This window comes from Microcaecilia unicolor, chromosome 7 (genome assembly GCF_901765095.1).
Source record: "Microcaecilia unicolor chromosome 7, aMicUni1.1, whole genome shotgun sequence".
Taxonomy (NCBI): domain Eukaryota; kingdom Metazoa; phylum Chordata; class Amphibia; order Gymnophiona; family Siphonopidae; genus Microcaecilia; species Microcaecilia unicolor.
In genome coordinates, this window is record NC_044037.1 from 144,205,609 (window position 1) to 144,216,954 (window position 11,346).

General features: G+C 46.9%; 1 long non-coding RNA gene across 1 annotated transcript in view; it reads left to right on the plus strand.

Moving 5' to 3' along the window:
• The window catches only part of LOC115474640, a 62,468-nt gene extending 51,963 nt beyond the window's left edge, over positions 1-10,505 (plus strand). Inside the window, exons 3-4 of the long non-coding RNA XR_003942882.1 lie at positions 5,261-5,267; positions 10,494-10,505. This is a non-coding gene — a long non-coding RNA (uncharacterized LOC115474640). The remainder of the gene's footprint in view (positions 1-5,260; positions 5,268-10,493) is intronic.
• Positions 10,506-11,346: the final 841 nt, after the last annotated feature.

Below are 11,346 nucleotides of genomic sequence, written 5' to 3' on the forward strand. Positions count from 1 at the left end.
CCTGCCGCTTTGGTCTTATGGCATGGCGATTGAGAGGGCGCAATTGAGGGACAAAGGCTATTCAAACACATTCATTTCCACTCTCCTGCAGGCCTGCAAGTGTTTCACTTCTGTGGCTTATACCAGGATTTGGCGCCAGTTTGAGTCTTGGGGTGCTTCAAAAGCGATCACACCCATGTGAGCTCCTGTTTCGCCGATTCTGGACTTTTTGCAGGATGGTGTACACAAAGGCTTGGCCTATAATTCTCTGCGGGTGCAAGTGGTAGCGTTGGCCTCCCTTCGTGGTAAGGTTGAAGGCGTGTCTTTAGCTGCTCATCCAGATGTGGCACGGTTGTTAGTGGGGTGCTTCGGCTCCGGCCTTCCATGCGAGCACCCTGTCCAGCTTGGAACCTGGGGCTAGTTTTGAAGGCCCTACAGGCTTCTCCTTTTGAGCTGCTTCGGCTAGCATCGGAGAAAGATTTGACACTAAAGGCTGTTTTTCTTTTGGCCATTACTTCGGCGAGACGGGTGTCAGAGCTCCAGGCGCTGTCCTGTAGAGACCCATTTCTGCAATTCTCAGAGTCCGTGGTCACTGTTCAGATTGTGCCTTTCTTCATGCCTAAGGTGGTTTTTAGCGTTTCACCTAAACCAGCCTATTTTCTTGTCCTCCTTTAAGGAGGAGTTTCCAGAATCTTTTGGGCAGTTGCACCTGTTGGATGTGCGCAGGACTCTGCTGCAATATCTGCGAGTTACTATCTCTTTCAGGATCTATGATCATCTGTTTGTTTTGCTATCAGGTCCTCACAGAGGATCTCCAGCGTCTAAAGCCACTATTGCCCGCTGGCTCAAAGAAACTATCTTTTCAGCTTATCTGCTGGCCGGCCGGTCTCCTCCTGTAGCCTTTAAGGCGCATTCCATCCGAGCGATTTCTTTCTCTTGGTCTGAAACTGGAGCACTCTCTCGTCAAGAGATATGCAGTGCAGCAACATGGGCTTCTAAGCTCTCTTTTGCCCGACATTACAGGCTGGATGTGGCTGCTAGGAGGGATGCGCGTTTTGGAGCACAAGTGCTAGCGTGTGGTGTGACCTGTTCCCACCCTATATAGGGATTGCTTTGTTACATCCCATATGTAATGGCTTCATCTGCTTGATGACAAGGAAGGGAAAATTAGGTTCTTACCTTGGTAATTTTCTTTCCTTTAGTCATAGCAGATGAAGCCATGAGCCCTCCCTGTATGATTGTCTGTATGCTGTGAATCTGTTTCAGGTTCTGTTCTTGTTTCCTGAAGTTCCTTCCTTGGGAGAAAGTTTGAAAACAGTCTTCAGGATTTATGTTCACTTATAGGAGGATGAGTCCATTCCCTCCAGTTTATGTTTTGGAGGATGAGTGTATTCCCTCCAGGAGGTTGCGTGTATCCCCTCCAGTTATACAATAAGGAGGACAAGTTTATTCCCTCCAGGAGGATGTGTTCATTCCCTCCTTTTGAGTTCATGCCCTTGTTAAGGGGCCATTGTTCGCTGTGAGGAAAGTTCATGTTATTCCCATTGTGGTTTGCCATACTGCTTTGGAAGTTTCAAATACTGAAGAGGCAGTGGAGCTGGCTGGCCATGAGGCACTGTGAAAAGTTGAGTGCTCTCTATCTCCCCCTGCTGGTTGATGGACACAACCCATACGTAATGGCTTCATCTGCTATGACTAAAGGAAAGAAAATTACCAAGGTAAGAACCTAATTTTCCCATCTCAATCTGATTGATAATAAAAGGAGCTCATTGTTCTGAGCCTCACAGACTCTGCCACCTACTGCTCCACCGGCCCCACAGCCTTATCCGATGCCTGCTCTCGACAAGTGCATCTGAGCCCTGCTTCCAGAGGAAGCTTCACCGCAGTCTGTGCGGGTGTCGGCCCCTCGACATCACCAAGACTGTAGGTCCTCGGTGTCGAGACAGGCTCAGTCTCTGAGGTCCCTGAGGGAGCGTGCTTTCCGACACTGAGGAGGAGCGCTCGTGGGAGAGTCAGAGGAAGATCCCAGGTACTTTTCTTCCGATGAGTCCTTTGGGATTCCCTCTGAACCTTCCCCTCCACCTGAAAGGAGAGTGCCTTCTCCTGCGAACCTCTCCTTTTCATTGTTGTTCTCCCTTTTTAAAATTATTTTAAATTTTTACATAAGACAAGTCTAACAAACTTGTAAAGAAAGTTCAGTTAATTACAGTTAATTTTAATTGAACTAAGTTCTAGGAAAATAAAAACAAAAAGGGGGGAAAAAAAAGAAACATTAACCTCACATAAGTCCGCAAGTAGAGTCCAATAATGCTTTGTTGGAAATATAGGAAAATGCCGCATGTTCAGAAATCATAGCCATAAGGATAGACAGTTATTCAAATATTCTCAGAGGACAAGCAGGCTGAATATTCTCACACATGGGTCGGCAAAACCAAAAGATTGGCCAGAGCCTTCTGGGCTGCATTCAGCGACGCACCGCGCATGTGCAGACTGACTTTCTGCCCGCCGCACGAACACGTACCTCAGTTTTTTTTTTTTCTGCGTGAGGAGCGACAGCTTTTTCTGTGGCTTATCTCTTCGTGCCCCAGAAAGAGCCTTCGTCATTTTGAAGTGTGTTTTCGTTTAATTTTTTTTATTTTCATTTAATTCTGTTAAAAAAAAAAAAAAAAAAAAAAAAAAAAAGCGTGTTCTTTATTTTTCTTAGTTTTCTTTATCCTTTTTAAAGTTTCTTTTCTTTTCCGATAGCGGCCGTCTTTTAGGCCGTGAGGCAGTGTCTCTCCCTTTTTGTGCCTTTTTTTCTTGGCACAATCGAGCCGTTTGATTTCACCGGTGCAATTTTCCCTTCCATGTCATCGAAGACTCCCAGCGGCTTCAAACGCTGTACTCGGTGGACCCGGACCATCTCAAGTAGAGATACACATTCCTGATGTATCCAGTATCTTGGGTCAGATCATAGCCCAGCTCGTTGTGTCCTTTGTCTTCATATGAAGAAAAGGACTCAACTAGCTCGAGAAGCCAGGAGAGAAACTTTTTGGGCTCGGTCCGGTTCTTTGGCATTGGAACTGAGGTCTACGACATCGAGGGATGCATTGACGTCGGGAGTGGAGGTAGGCATGGCTGCTGAGAGGCCACGGCATGCTGGGAGCATTGAGGCATCAAGTGGGCCTCCACCTACCTCGAAGCCTCCTGCTGTACTGGCCCCCCGGGACCGGCCATCGTTGGATCCGACCCCGAGGACATGTGAGGATTCGACTTCATCCTCGTTGACATCGAGGAGCCTCAGTGAGGTGCATCGAATGAAGGCTAAGAAGCACTGATACAGTTCCCCCTCGATTCATGGTGTCGGCGCCAGGAGGACCGCTCCCCTCCATACAGGAGGTGCCGGCACGTCAGCCTCTCAGCAGTCCAGTTCCTGCTTCTGAGCCTCACAGACTCTGCCACCTACTGCTCCACCGGCCCCACAGCCTTATCCGATGCCTGCTCTCGACAAGTGCATCTGAGCCCTGCTTCCAGAGGAAGCTTCACCGCAGTCTGTGCGGGTGTCGGCCCCTCGACATCACCAAGACTGTAGGTCCTCGGTGTCGAGACAGGCTCAGTCTCTGAGGTCCCTGAGGGAGCGTGCTTTCCGACACTGAGGAGGAGCGCTCGTGGGAGAGTCAGAGGAAGATCCCAGGTACTTTTCTTCCGATGAGTCCTTTGGGATTCCCTCTGAACCTTCCCCTCCACCTGAAAGGAGAGTGCCTTCTCCTGCGAACCTCTCCTTTTCATTGTTGTGCAGGAAATCCGTTCCCTACTGATGTGGAGGATGAGCCCAGGGCTGAGATGCTCGACGTCCTGGACTACACCTCTCCACCTAAGGAGGCAGTAATGGCTCCTTTGCATATGGTATTCCGGGAAGTCCTTATGCGAACTGGTCATTTCCTCTGTCTGGCCCCGTGATCCCTAAGAAGGAGTCCCAGTATCGAATCCACGGTGAACCTGGGTTGATGAGTTCTCAGTTATCCCATAACTCCATGGTGGTGGACTCCACTCTCAATTAGATTGTAAGCTCTTTGAGCAGGGACTGTCTTTCTTCTATGTTTGTGCAGCGCTGCGTATGCCTTGTAGCGCTATAGAAATGCTAAATAGTAGTAGTAGTACTAGAAACTGCCTCGGCGCCCCCAGGCAGAGAAGCTAATGCCTTGGATTCTTTTGGGAGGAAGACGTATCAGGCTGCTATGCTTGCTGTCTTTATCCAATCTTACCAGCTCTACACGAGCATTCACTTGCGGAACTCTGTGAGGCAGCTGTCTAGTTTGGTCGGTACCCTCCCTCCGGAGCAGGCCTAACTTTTTTTTCCCAGGTTGTCAGGCAGCAGAAGGTGTGTCGTAAATTCCTGGCCAGGGGCGCTTATGACACTTTTGATGTGGCATCCAGAATCTCTGCTCAAGGTATAGCGATGCGCAGACTCTCATGGCTGTGTGTCTCTGACCTAGACCATTCGGTCTGGCAGAGTATGGTGGATGTACCTTGCCGGGGGGAATAACCTTTTCGGAGAGAAGGTAGAAGACCTGGTCGACCAGATCAAGAAGCACACAGATGCTATGACTTCTGTCTCCTGCCGGAGGCCACCTGCTACATCCTCCCTCATATGGAAGGTTTTTTGGGGGGTCACGAAGTGCCCCCTATTCCTATGCGAGGCGTAGGTTCACTCTGGTCAACAGCTTGCACCCACAGGCTTTTGACTGGCTCCAGAAAAGCATAGCCGCAATAACCAAACGTGGCCTCTCATAACCGACCGGTGGGTTCTTCAAATAGTCAGGTTAGGATACACACTCAATCTGGAATACAAACGTCCAAATTGCCCACCAGCTCCCAGCACAGGCAGGTACTTGCAGAGGACCTCTCTGCCCTTCTAAAGGCCCATGCGGTCGAACCTGTTCCACCAGGGGAAGAAGGGCTGGGATTCTATTCCAGGTACTTCCTTGTGCAAAAGAAAATAGGTGGATGGGTTCCATCTTAACCTAAGGGCCCTGAACAAATTCCTTGTCTGAGAAAAGTTCAGGATGGTATCTCTGGGCACCCTTCTTCCAATGATTCAGGAAAACGATTGGCTATGCTGTCTGGACTTGAAGGAGGCTTATACTCACATGCCGATACTTCCAGCTCACAGGCAGTATCTTCGGTTTCGACTGGGAACGCAGCACTTTCAGTACCGCGTACTGCTATTTGGTCTGGCATCAGCTCCGAGTTTTCACAAAATGTCTAGCAGTAGTTGCAGCATCGCTGTGCAGACTGGGAGTGCATGTGTTCCCTTATCTTGACGATTGGCTAGTGAAGAGCACCTCTGAGGACGGTGCTCGGGAGTCTATGTGGATGACTACTGGGGTTTATTAATAACGCTGTCCCATCTCACTTCTGTTCAGAAATTGGAGTACATTGGAGCACAGCTGGACACAAGGACGGCTCGAGCCTATCTCCCCGAGGCACGGGCAGACAACCTTCTGTCCCTAGTGTCCACAGTTCGAATGCCTTAGGCAGGTCACAGCTCGGCAGATGTTGAGACTTTGCCTCCACAGTTCATGTTACACCCATGGCACGTCTACACATGAGATCTGCTCAATGGACCCTAGCTTCTCTTTGGTTCCAAGCTACGGGGAATCTAGAGGATGTGATCCAACTGTCCACTGACTTTCGCAATTCTCTTCAGTGGTGGATAATCCAGCCCAGTTTGACCAGGGGATGACCATTCCAAATTCCTCAGCTGTAGAAAGTGCTGATGACTGATGCGTCCCTCCTGGGGTGGGGAGCTCATGTGGATGAGCTTAACACTCAGGGAGCCTGGTCCTTCCAGGAAACAGGTCTTCAGATCAACCTCCTGGAGCTTCGAGTGATCTGGAACGCGCTAAAGGCTTTCAGAGATCGGCTGTCCAACCAGATCATCTTGATTCAAACAGACAATCAGGTTGTGATGTACTACACCAACAAGCAGGGTGGCACTGGATCTCGCCCTCTCTGTTGGGAAGCCGTCCAGCTATGGCGTTGGGCACGCTGTGACGGCATGTTTCTCCAAGCCACTTATTTGGCAGGCGTAAACAGCAGTCTTCCCGAGAGGCTGAGCAAGGTAATACAACCTCACGAGTGTTTGCTGAATATGGGCGTTGCGCGCAAGATCTTCTGAGCATGGGGCACCCCCTTGGTGGATCTTTTTGCCACTCAAATCAATTACAAGTTCCCTCAGTTCTGTTCCAGGTTTCAGGCCCACGACAGACTAGCGTCAGATGCCTTTCTCCTACATTGGGGAACAGGTCTTCTGTATGCATATCCTCCCATACCTCTGGTGGGAAAGACTTTGCTGAAACTCAAGTAAGACTGCGGAATCATGATCTTGGTCGCATCTTGCTGGCCATGTGGGATTTGATTCCCTGTTCTTCTGAAATTGTCTTTTGAAGAACCTTGGAGATTGGAGTGTTTCCAACCCTCATCACCCAGAACGAGGGATCGCTTCTACATCCCAACCTCCAGTCTCTGGCTTTCACGGCCTGAATGTTGAGAGTCTAGAATTTGCTTCCTTGAGTCTTTCGGAGGTTGTCTCCCGGGTCTTGCTTCCAGAAAAGATTCCACTGAGGTGTTGCTCTTTCAAATGGAGGAGGTTTGCCGTCTGGTGTGACAGCAAGGCCCTAGATCCTCTTTCTTGTCCTACACAGACCCTTCTTGAATACCCTTCTACACTTGTCAGAGTCTGGTCTCAAGACCGTAAGGATTCACCTTAGTGAAATTAGTGCTTATCAGCGTGTAGAAGGTAATCCTATCTCTGGACAGCTTTTAGTTGTTCGCTTCATGAGAGGTTTGCTTTTGTCAAAGCCCCCTGTCAAACCTCCACCAGTGTCATGGGATGTCAACGTCGTTCTCACCCAGCTGATGAAAGCTCCTTTTGAGCCACTGAATTCCTGCCATCTGAAGTACTTGACCTGGAAGGTCATTTTCTTGGTGGTGGTTACTTCAGCTCTTAGGGTCAGTGAGCTTCTGGCCCTAGTAGTGAATGCACCTTATACTAAGTTTCATCACATCAGAGTAGTCCTCCGCATGCACCCTAAGTTCCTACCGAAGGTGGTGTGAGAGTTCCATCTGAACCAGCCAGTTGTCTTGCCAACATTTTTTCCCTGTCCTCTTACCCACCCTGGCGAAAGCTGTTTGCATACCTTGGACTGCAAGAGAGCATTGGCCTTTTACGTGGAGCAGACAAAGCCCTTCAAACAGTCCGCCCAGTTGTTTGTTGTTTTAGATCCCAACAGGAGGGGAGTCGCCATCGGAAAATGCACTGTCTCCAGTTGGCCAGCAGATTCCATTTCCTTCGTTTATGCCCAGGCTGGGATGACTCTAGAGGGTCATGTCACGGCTCATAATGTCAGAGCCATGGCTATGTCAGTGGCTCACTTAGCCTGCATTGAAGAAATTTGCAAAGCTGCAACGTGGTCTTCTGTCTGCACATTCACATCACACTACTGCCTTGAGCAGAATACCCAACGCGACAGTTGGTTTGGGCAGTCGGTGCTACAGAATCTGTTTGGGGTTTAGAGTCCAACACCACCCACCTAGGCCTGTTTTATTCTGTTCCAGGCTGCGCTCTGACTAGTTGTATATAGTTTCAGGTTAATTTCTGTTATGTCCTCGCTGTTGTGAGGCCCAATTGACCAATGTTGATTGTTTTGGGTGAGCTTAGATTTCAGGGATACCCCATGTGTGAGAATATTTCAGCCTGCTTGTCCTCGGAGAAAGCGAAGATACTTACCTGTAGCTGTTATGCTTTGAGGACAGCAGTCTGAATATTCTCACAATCCTGCCCACCTCCCCTTGGAGTTGTTTATTTGTTTATGCTTTTGGACTTAACTGAGGTACGTGCTCGCGCGGCGAGTGAGAAGTCAGTACGCGCATGTGTGGTGCGTCGCTGCATGCGTGTAGAAGGCTCTGGCAAATCTTTTGTTTTTGCTATATTTTTATGCAGATTCCCAGGCCTGTGTGGATCGCTGACTCATGTGTGAGAATATTCAGCCTGCTGTCCTTGGAGAATACCTGCTAAGTATCTTCACTTTATCACATGCATACACCAGAACAGGCATCCATACACACATTGCAAAAGTAAACAACTTCTGCAGAGTACATCCTAAACTTAATTTTTATTTTCTTATTTCCATCATCCCAAATTCCAGACAGCAGATGTACAGATGAGCAGGACCCAAAGCAGTCCAAAACTAGTAAAGTCAGAAACAGCACAGTTTATACCTAATTGTTCTACCACCCTTGGGATTCACCCTTGGGTTTAAAAAGCAAAACCATGTGCATGTAAGGACTGGATAAATTAATTCAAAGTTTAAAGCAAATGCTCTTAATATGTAATACTTGGTATCATTAATGAAACAATGATGGAATATTCGCACAGCAAGCAGGCTGAGCCAACAGATTTATTTTCCATTTAACATAATTAGCTTTGTATGAACTTGGCGGTAATAGTGTGCTGAACTGGACCATGTTGGCACATTTAGACTCACTCTAGAAGGTAGCTCTGCCCTCATTATTAATGTCTTTTAAATATATTATAAAAATGCATTTATTTTTTATTACTACCACTGCAGTCCACAAAACAAAAGGAGCAAGTTAGTACATAAGTAATGCCACACTGGGAAAAGACCAAGGGTCCATCGAGCCCAGCATCCTATCCACGACAGCGGCCAATCCAGGCCAAGGGCACCTGGCAAGCTTCCCAAACGTACAAACATTCTATACATGTTATTCCTGGAATTATGGATTTTTTCCAAGTCCATTTAGTAGCGGTTTATGGACTTGTCCTGTAGGAAACCGTCTAACCCCTGTTTAAACTCTGCCAAGCTAACCGCCTTCACCACGTTCTCCGGCAACGAATTCCAGAGTTTAATTATGTGTTGGGTTAAGAAAACTTTTCTCCAATTTGTTTTAAATTTACTACACTGTAGTTTCATCGCATGCCCCGTAGTCCCTAGTTCCCACTTGCCATCGTTTTCTTTCGATCTAGGCTCAGGGAAAATAAAAGATTTTAAATGGTTTCAGGTTTCAATATATTTCATGTTTGATGGGGGATATAAATGTCATAAATAAGTAAATAAATAGAAACTCTAATTCTCATAACATTGGTGTCTGTTTTAATGGCTCTTTACCAGGAGAAAAAAAATCCCTGCATGAATATAACACGTGCTAGGGTGTCCTTGTAACCAGCCCTTCCAAATGACACGCTGATTAAGATTTATAACAAACTAGTAAAAAAGGCCTGTTTCTGACACAAATGAAACGGGCGCTAGCAAGGTTTTCTTCGGCTGCCCTGCCGCCACCCATGTCTAGCGACCCTCCTCTCCCCCTGCAGCCACCCATGTCCAGCGAACCTCCTCTCTCCCCTGCCCCCCCTCCTGCCACCAATGTCCAATGACCCTCCTCTCTTCCCTGCCCCCCTGCAGCCACCCATGTCCAGCGACCCTCCTTTGGACATGGTTCAGCTGTGAGGCATGTTCCCCCCCCCCCCCCCCTTTCCGGGTTCTGAAGTTGACATCATAATGGCTACGGTGATGTCAGCCTGATCTACGGAGCCTAGCAGACCAACTCGGAATGAGCCATGGTCCCAGGCAAGTCAGAACATTGGAGGTGAGAATTATTATATAGGATTACTACTCTACCTATGAAATGTTTTTCTGTTGTTATACTTCCTCTGTGTACATCCGTATGCTGTACAAGCTGGCATGTTTGAAAATATAAGTGAGATTAAATAAAAATGCTACCAACAATAAAGAGCTACAACGTGGATGCATTAGCTCATAGGTTTGTATACTTTGTTTTGTGTACTGGGATGTTGGCTGCATGAGGAAGGGGAAGTTTAATCTAATTGGCTTCAACTTTTTGACGTCATCCCGTCTCCTGTTTTCAACCAACCTCCTTGTGCGTCAGTAGTAGGCAGAGGATGTGAACCCCTGCACACTGGGTCACTTCTTCCTCTGCAAGCCTAGACATGACTTGGTATATTATAACTGTGTGGTTATACACAGTTATGTCTAATCTGGCAGAGGGGAAGGAAGTGACCGGATGTGCAGCAGTTCACTTCCTCCTCCTTCTCTTCCTTCAGTGTAATCTCTGTGGGGGAGGGTGAGAGAGTAGCTACTTAAGTATTGCCATACTGGGACAGACCAAAGGTCCATCAAGCCCAGCATCCTGTTTCCAGCAGTGGCCAATCCAGGTCACAAATAACTGGCAAGATCCCCAAAAAAGTACAAAACATTTTATGCTGCTTATCCCAGAAATAGTGAATTTTCCTGAAGTCCAATTTAATAATGGTCTGTGGAATTTTCCTTTAGGAAGCCGTCCAATCTTTTAAAACTCTGCTAAGCTAACCACCTTTACCACATTTTCTGGCAACAAATTACAGAGTTGAATTACACGTTGAGTGAAGAAAAATGTTCTCAGATTCGTTTTAAATTTACTACTTTGTAGCTTCATCGCTTTTCCCCTAGTCCTAGTATTTTTGGAAATTATAAACAAACACTTCACATCAACCTGCTCCACTCCACTCATTATTTTATAGACCTCTATCATATCTCCCCTCAGCCGTCTTTTCTCCAAGCTGAAGAGCCCCAGCCGCTTTAGCTTTTCCTCATAGGGAAGTCATCTAATCCCCTTTATCATTTTCGTCGCCTTCTCTGCACCTTTTTTAATTCCACTATATCTTTTTTGAGATGTGGTGACCAGAATTGAACACACTATTCGAGGTGCGGTCGCACAATGTAGCGATACAAAGGCATCATAATGTCCTCATTTTTGTTTTTCATTCCTTTCCTAATAATACCTAGCATTCTATTTGCTTTCTTAGTCGCAGTAGTACACTGAGCAGAAGGTTTTAATGTATCCTCAACAACGACACCTAGATCCCTTTCTCGATCGGTTACACCTAACGTGGAACCTTGCATGACGTAACTATAATTTGGGTTCCTCTTTCCCACATGCATCACTTTGCACTTGCTCACATTAAACATCTGCCATTTAGACGCCCAGTCTGGTAATGCAGCTTTGTAGAATTCTGCACGTTCTGGAGGTGTGGGGAATTTTTTTCGTATTTTTTTATTTGCATTTTCAATATATATTACAAGTCATACACAAACTTGAACAGGCAATGCGGACTTATATTACAAAATAATATTAACACATCTTTATAGAAGCATACTAATTAATCCTCTTTAGACCACTAAACCCGGGTGACCCGTGAGGAAAAAAAAAAGGAAGTACATAAAAAAAGTACAAACAAAACTTAAAGCTCTATATCTTAGCAGATCTCTACTGAATTACCACTTAACTTGTTCTAACCAGCAGCCAATT